An 8660-nucleotide genomic window follows, 5' to 3' on the forward strand; every position below is an offset into this window, starting at 1 on the left:
TGAGTGATCCCGACCCGATCCGATTTCTTGATCGGATCTTGATATTGGACCTATACACATCCCGATAAAATATCGGATCAGATCAGATCGGATCCATAGTCAAATTTATTGACCTATTGGATTATTTGGGTCAGATCGGATCCATATATAACCCGGTTCCAATCCATGAAATACGGGTTCGGTTCGGATCCGGTTCGGATCGGGTCGGATCATGAGTTTAATTTATTTAAAACCTACCATCAATGAATACTAATGCTGGATGACAACTAAGAAAGATCTCTTTTCTTTTTTTTTTCCTCAAATCCTCCAACTGTAATTTCTAATAATTAATTGTATTGGATAGCAGATGAAAACAAGCGATTTTTGAGAAGAGTCAAAATTCCAGAAGTTCACATAGAGTAAAAAAAAAAATATGAATTTTATATTGTAATATAATTGTTCTAATTTAAAACATCATACAAGAGGAATACTTATATATGATTAAAAATAAGACTGCATATACTATTGATGACACAACATCTATGTACATTAGAGCATGCTCTGAAATTTCTTAAAGTCAACAAAACGAATTAGAATTCAAGAAGCCTTTTTGCTTTTGTACCTCATGGCACAGTAAATATAAACTAGAAGGTTTAAAAAACTGAGTCTAGCAAGAAACCAGAAGAAGTAATTGAGATATCCTTCATTTAAATTATCAAGAATCCATCCAATCTTTCCTCTTCGGGTTTTTATAGATGTTACAACAGTCATAATAAACGAACCGAAGGATTTGAAAAATTTTTAGTTTTGAAGATTTTTAGTTTGGGAATCACATAGGGAAGATCGAAGGGTTTGAAAAACTTTGGCCCAAATCCAAACCTCTATTTGGGTGAGTCATTCTAACTGGATTTGGGTCCTATGTTTAAGTTCGGATCGGATCAGATCATGTATCTTAAGATCTAAATTAATCCAAAAGTTTTTACAGATCGGATCGGATCTAAATTCAGAAAATTCAGATCCAATCTAGAAAAAAAAATAGATCTAATTTTTGAACCCGATTTAGCTTCATAAATTTTTTAAATGAGATATAATCGAATCGGATCAGATTATGGACCAATCTGATTTATTTGCAGCTTTAAGTGCTACACACAAGTGAAAAGAAGTCTCATGGATAATAAGCATCTGCTGCTTTCCTACAAATATAACTTCGAAACGGGCAGCTCAAAAAGAACCTCATCAATGTAAAGATACAGCTGGTCACATACAAGCGATCCTAAGGCATCAGAAAAGGTTCGCTGTAACAGTAGGGATACAGCTGGTCACCACGTGGGAAAAGAAAGCACGTGATATACGGGTGGCTGCTTTCTTACAGCCTCCCTAACCCTAAAAAAACCAAAAGAGAAAAAAGAAAAAAAAAAAAAAGAAAAAGAAGAAGAAGAAAGCAGGTCACACCAGTAGACTCAGATACTCGCAACTCTGGTATATTCTTATCGTCATAGCAATTTTTATTTAAAGCAATGATTGAAATCAATAAGAAGAATAAGAAAGAAAGGATGACTCAGTCGCCATTATTAATACATATAGGAAGCATGTTCCCTGTTAATATAGGAACCTCCTGCAAGATATATCACAGAAACTTCGAAGGAAAAAGGTCAATGTCTGAGGAGCTGCCTCTTCTGTCCCATTTGCAGTAGAAGTCTACCTTTGTTTCTGGTGTACCAAACTAGAACGTCACACGTAAAAATAAATCCAAAGTTTTGAGTCTTCTTCCTCTCAGACAAGTGAGAGCAACACTTAGTGGGGTAGCTGAGGCTGATTGTCTAATCCTAGAAACTCTACAGCAAACAACTATGAAAGAGGGTTACCCTACCCCACTTGACATTTGCATGGGCATGAGGCCTCCACCACGAATCATGATGACTTTGGTGGCAATCCCGTGTCCTAAGGGCTGTTTGTAGGAGTTACTTATTGTTACACCATTGTTCTTTAACCTTTGCTTATCGGTTTCTCTTCTCCATGCATCGAGATTTTTGAGAGATGGAAAATTTTTTATACACCACGGGTGGCATAAACAATTCGATATGGAGCACACCATCTTATCTAATTGATCTATATAGTTATCACTTTTTAATATACATTTAATACCTACAGTTCATCTTTTTTATTTAAAAATTTTGAATGATAAAAATATCTCTGTTCTTTGAAAAAATTATGACATCCTGCATCATATTATGACATCCTATGCAAAAAAATTATGACATCCTGTAGCAAATTATGACATCTTATGGCATATTATGTTTTTGCGTGTATAGAAAATTATAATTTGGCCCAGAATGTCATAATATGGAAGAAATATTTTTGTCCGATCATTTTTTAATACGTATTTAATATCTGCAACTTTATTTTTTCGTTTGAAAATTTTGAATGACGAAAATATTCCTGTTCTTTAGAAAAATTATGATATCTTGTGCATATTATGACATTCTGCATTATATTATGACATCCTGTGGATAAAAATTATGATTTTCTGGATGCAGAATGTCATAATATGGATATAGGATGTCATAATTTTTTCAAAAAATATAGATATTTTCGTTATTCAAAATTTTAAACGAAAAAGTAAAACTGCAGGTATTAAATGCGTATTAAAAAGTGATGGCTATGTGGACTAATGAGATAAGGTGGTGTGTCCCATCTCGGATTTTCTACATTGCCTACGGTGCATCAAAAATTTCTCTTTGGGAGATTTGCCTTCCCTGATTGATATTCTAGTTGGTATCGTATCTCAGCCCACAGGCTGAGCTGTTCACTTGCACAAATATTAGTGTCTTAGGCCATGTCTGCACCCTTTTATTGGATAATGGTCTATGGGCTCAGGCCTTCCTAAGACCTGATCTAGATTTGTGCGTGCCAGATTCCAGTCTCAAAATTCAGGTTCTTTGCAGAATGGGGGTAACATGATGCAAGGGCATCAAAGCCCAAGATCTAGGTCCTGTTTCAAGCGTGGATAGGCCTTGCCCGAGAATTTAAATTCTATTAGATCCGGACCATTGGAACCGGTCAATCGATGCTTGGCCAGGTTTTAGGTTTGATTCTTTAGAAGGTGCACCATCTACATCCAGTTTCAATATGTAGGACAGCTATTGTCCGAAAATTTAAATTGTATTATATCCAACTTGACCTGACGATTGGGACAAGTCAACCGTGGTGGTTTTGGGGTTCTACTCTTAGACGTTGCATCTTGACAAAGAAATTGATATTGTTGGGGTAGATCTTCGTTACTTAACCGACTAGCTCTCTTTTTCACTTCTCAATCAACTAAGTGCACGACAATTGATTCTTTCTCATCTTTATACTGACTGAGTTGCTAGGATTCAATTCGGTTTGGATTAACGAATTTTATTCTAATCAGCATTTGATCGATTAAGATTGACGGGATTTAACCACTGGCTAAGGGTGACAAACCTAATCAAGTCGGTGTCTAACCGACTTGGTCTGACATATAATCAACGGCTGGTCGACGATCGATATATAGTTGGTATTTAACCGACTTGATTCTATATGGGACTACAACAAATCGGCACCTGACCCACAACTTGCTCGGCACCATACCGACAATCTAAATCCCATACATTTGGGGATCAAACGTCAGTTATTCGGCACGAGTATTAACTACACGAAAATGTGGAATACAATTGTCGTTCACGAGCGATCCATTATTCAACCTCAATGGCAGTTAATGAGGTAACCGCCCACTAAATTCTATAACTCCCACGTTCCGAGTATTTAGGGACAAGGGTTATCAGACTTTTCTAGCTCTATATAAAGCAGTAAGTTATGGAGGATCAGATAAGCAATATTTGGCTAATTATAAGCTTTTGAGCTATTATTTTGGCTCTTGGTTGTACCATTTTTTCAGCTAACTTAATCATCATAGGGTCTCTTGCCGGACAACTTCTGGCAAGAGGACTTGCTTTCGGGTTTCCTGTCATTCACCGTTCGAGCGTAACAACTCATCTTCCAGCCGACTAACTCGTCGGAGATAGGCTGCAACAGTTTGGCATGGTAGATAGGGGGGCAAAAGAAAACATTCTTCTAAGAATCACAATGGCCAAAATGAGAGTGCAAAATGCTTCTACGAGTTCTGCTTGACGCTTATCGCGGCGTGATGTACCTCCGGCAATCCTCGAGGAGCCCAGTGCTTCATGATCGGTGGTGACTACGGATCAATAGCAATTTGTTGTCCTAATGTAGTAAGTGAGACCCTAACAGAGGCTGTTTATAGTCTCCAACAGACTGCAAAATAGTAGAAGCAATAATATCAGCAGCAGCAGCGGTCAAAGGAGACGGCACTGCAGGATGTGCCCTCTCAGCACAGTCGCCGACCTCATTCTCTGTCCTGCCACTCGACTCGACACTTCCATCAGATGAGTCATTGACCTATCCGACACTTGCCTCGTTCTGACTCCCGACACGCCCCATGTGCCAACTTCGGTGATCATCGGTCTCCTTCCCCTCGATGAGTTTCATAAAAAAAGAAGAGGTCACGGTCTTTATCAAGTTCTTCTGGGAAAGGCTGAACCCCAAGAAATTCTCAGCATTCTGAAAAATTTCAGAGGCGGTTGGATGAATACGATTATAAACTAAGGGAGCTAAACTGCCGACTGAATCAGCTCCAGATAAATAATCGGGATCCTACTTGGCGAACTCGACGTCAACACTTGTCCGCCCTTCTCTCGATGAATTTTCAACAAACCAATTTTCAGTCAATTTAAGATGTTGCAGATTGAGGCGTACAATGGCTCTATCAATCCACTCGACTATCTTGAGAGCTACAAGGTTCTCATGCTTCTTCAAGAGGCATCCGACGTCCTCCTCTGCATTGTATTTTTGATTATTCTCCGAAAAACTGCTCAGATCTGGTACTCCGGACTTCAATCAGAAAGTATCCATTCATTCAAGTAGATCAAATAGCTTTTTATAGCGTATTTCAGTACTAACAGAATGATGTCACGAACTTTCGACAGTCTTTTCTCCGTCAGACAGCAAGACGGAGAATCTCTACATGATTTTGTGGCACGTTTCAATGCCTCCCCCTTAAAGGTCTGATGAATATTTGAATTAAGCCACTAGAAGTATATAATTCTTTTTAATTATACTTTATTTATTAAGAATTTGATGTCCTCTAATCTATTTTACAGGTGACGGAGAGTTTGGATTCATACGATTCAAATTGAACTCAAATCGGATCAGATTTGAGTGAACCAGGCAACCAGCTCTCATTTCAATGTGAACGCGACTTAAAAATCAAGGGTCAAGAAGCAGCCTCTCCAATTAAAAGTTCAGATTAGAAGATAAATGGAACTAAATGTGAACACGATTTAAATCTCAAAAGCTCATATTAAAAGATCACTCTTCATAAAGATCCAAGGATCCTTATTTACGCTCCCACCTCTTTTTTCATGAAACCCTAGCCTCTCCACTCTATAAATAGAATCTCAAGACCTCTATCTTCTCGAATCAAGCCAATCCTAAATTTTCTTCAAGCTTTTCTCTCTCTCTCCTCCTATTTCTTTTCTTCATAAGTCTAGGAGAGGTACTAACCCTAGTACGATACTATATTCCTTCACAGATCTCTTTTTCACATCTCAAAAATTTTAGGAGAGGTCCTACTCCTAGTGCCGCTCCCCTCTCTCTTCTACATACCCTCTTCTATCTATCTTTCTTCCTTGAAGTTTCTAAACCAAGCCTTCTAGTCATCCTACCACTGTCTGCACGGAAGAAGACGAATGATTCAAGGAGACATATCTACTATCGGACGCAGCTAGAAGATCAACTTAGTTTCATTGTTCTTATATCGAATTTTTATTTTTTTTTATTGTATATTTTTTTATTTAATCAATAAAAAATATTTTTATTGCAATCTTTTTGTTTCTTTCTTAGTTTCTTACAATCTATTATTTTTTTATTTATATTTTCAAAATAATTGATCTAAGATCTCTGTGGATACGATCTTGACTCATCCCATCTACATAGTAGTGAGTAAGATTAATTTTGGTATGCTACGACATGCATCAAATTTTGACATCATTGTCGGAGATCTTGGTGCAATTTTTGAAAAAAAATAAAAAAAATCTATAAAATAATAAAAAAATATTTTATAGCTTTTTAGATTTTTATTTCTTACTTTGGATTGCTTGACTGCCTTATATGCTTTACTGTTTTATATTTCTAGTTGATTATTTTCTTCTCTTGTACTCTTGCTTTTTATACTTTATTTTGCTAATTGATAATTTATTTTTTATTATTAATTAATTTATTTTAATTACTTAATTATTATTATTATTATTTAAAATTTTTATCTTATATTGCTTTTCATATATGATAGATTTACTGCTCTCTAACTAGATTACTTTATTTGCATGCATAAAAATTTTTTTGCTTTCTATAACCTAGTAATTTATGGCTTTCCATAGTTTAGAATAATTTAGTATCCTAAAAGTAGATTTGATTTGTTGCTTTATTTGTAGGTTATCTACTTGCCTTTTAATCTTAGTATTATTTACTTTTCATTTAGTTAGATTCACTAGATCTTTTCATACCTAATTAATGTAATTTAAAACTTATCTCTTATTCTTTCTTGCTTAAAGATAACAAATATAAAAAGAATACAAAGACACTGCATAACATTTGACTAATATAAATAAATCAATTAAATCTTAAAAGCTATTTAACATGTTTGGATATTTTTTCTTTTTGCATTGCATATTTTCATAAAAAATCTTAAGGACAAAATCTTAATCAATATAAGGTGAGAATTTTATCACCCTTTCTTAGTCTACAAACCACCATCTTGCAATTACATTGATATAAATCTCTAATTTAAAATCGATTAGACATTGACCCCTAAGGATCCTCGAGCTCAGTAGGACAAGAAATCCTAAAAGTTGGATCAGATTCAGATTAGTCAGTTTAACTGGTGTCTAAAAAAATAGTTCAGGGATTACGTCCTGAAAGAATGTGGTTTATTAATTGATTTCGTTCGCTTAGCTGACCAATACAGTTGGTGTCTAAGAAAAGCAACAGGAGAACCTCCACCAACCTTACACTTATCTGATCAGTTGAGCGGCTAGTCTGCTACTTAGAGTGCTTGAAGGTGACCTGGATAGTTAGCGGCTGTCTAGATCTAGGGTAACCCATAGTCAGGATTGATCGAACCACTTGATTGTTAACTAAAAATATCAAACCTAATTAATTCTTCTCTCTCTTCTTAGCATTAAAACTCCTTAGGTTCTCTTCTTTAGAACTCTTTTCTCTCCCCCTCCTTCTTTTCTTCTCTTCTCTTTCAAAAAAAAAAAATGCTAAAATTAAAACTCGATGAGATCTTTTGGGTGCATACTAGGACGTCGATATTATAACCTGATTTATACCTATTAGACCAAGAACTAGAATGAACGATTCAAACATATTGAATCAAAATTATGAATCCAAAACAAGAGACTGACCCACCATGATAATTGAGGGAGTATTTTACTCCCTCCTCTTACATCTATTCGTCATGTATCCAGCCTCCTGTGGAGGTGGCACAATATGAAATCAAGTCCAGCATTATTCAAATGCTACTATCATTCTATGGATTGACGAACGAGGATCCGTACAAATATTTGGATGAATTTCTTAAGATATATTTTATAGTAAAAATCCAAAACTTCTTCGATGATGCCCTCAGGTTGAAACTATTCTTTTTTTCACTTAAGGACAAAGCCAAGCATTGGTTAAACTCTCTAGATTCCATAATCATTTCAACTTGGGATCATCTTTAGAGAGAATTTCTTAAGAAATATTTTTTAATTAAAAAAATAAATCAAATTAAAAAGTCATTACTAGTTTTTTTCAATTGGATGGTGAACTTTTTCATGAGACATGAGAAAGGTTAAGAGACCTTATTTGTAAATGCCCCTACCATACTATCCTTAAATGATAACTTGTTCAGTATTTCTACGATGGTCTATCGGAGAAACATCGAGAAATGATCGATGCATCGTGTGGTGGGACATTCATGCTAAAGAGTGAGGATGAAGCTTGACAGTTCTTTGAAATACTTAGTGAGAACTCCCTGCATCACATGTCTACCACCTCTAAAGAACAACCCATGTCTTAACAAAAAAGAGGTAGAATCTATCAGATTGAAAACGTTATGGATATCCACAGTAAGATAGATGAGTTATCCCAAAAATTAGACCATCTTTCGAATATTGGGTACTCTCTGATTCTACCTAATCCAATCCAAGATGTTTGTGCATTGTGTGAAAGCCCAACCTATTTTGTTAGTGAATGCCCAACCGCACCTCAATTTCTTGAGTTTGTGCTCGAGCAGGTCTAGCAAGTTCAAACCCAACAAGCTCGTAGATCAGAAAATGATCCATACTCGAATACTTATAATCCCGACTGGAGAAACCATCCAAATTTTTTCTAGAGATCACAGTCAGTAGTTGGCCCTACTATACCTAGACTCAATTATCAGGACCTGACATATAGGCATGAACCATACCATCAGTTCCAAAATACTTATCAACCGTCTACCATTGGTCACAGCTCAACTTTTGAGGAGAAGATTTTAAAAGTACTAGAACGATTAGAAGTAAACACCCAGACCCTTAACTTCCACACGCAATCCATTG

The 8660-nt window shown here is 35.9% G+C and overlaps 1 non-coding gene across 1 annotated transcript; it reads right to left on the minus strand.

The window, feature by feature from the left end:
- Positions 1-7845: 7845 nt before the first annotated feature.
- On the minus strand, positions 7846-7950 carry LOC114912934 (small nucleolar RNA R71). Its single transcript, XR_003798947.1, has one exon. It is a non-coding gene; the product is annotated as a small nucleolar RNA R71 (small nucleolar RNA).
- Positions 7951-8660: the final 710 nt, after the last annotated feature.

The sequence above is a fragment of the Elaeis guineensis genome, chromosome 8 (genome assembly GCF_000442705.2).
Source record: "Elaeis guineensis isolate ETL-2024a chromosome 8, EG11, whole genome shotgun sequence".
NCBI lineage: Eukaryota > Viridiplantae > Streptophyta > Magnoliopsida > Arecales > Arecaceae > Elaeis > Elaeis guineensis.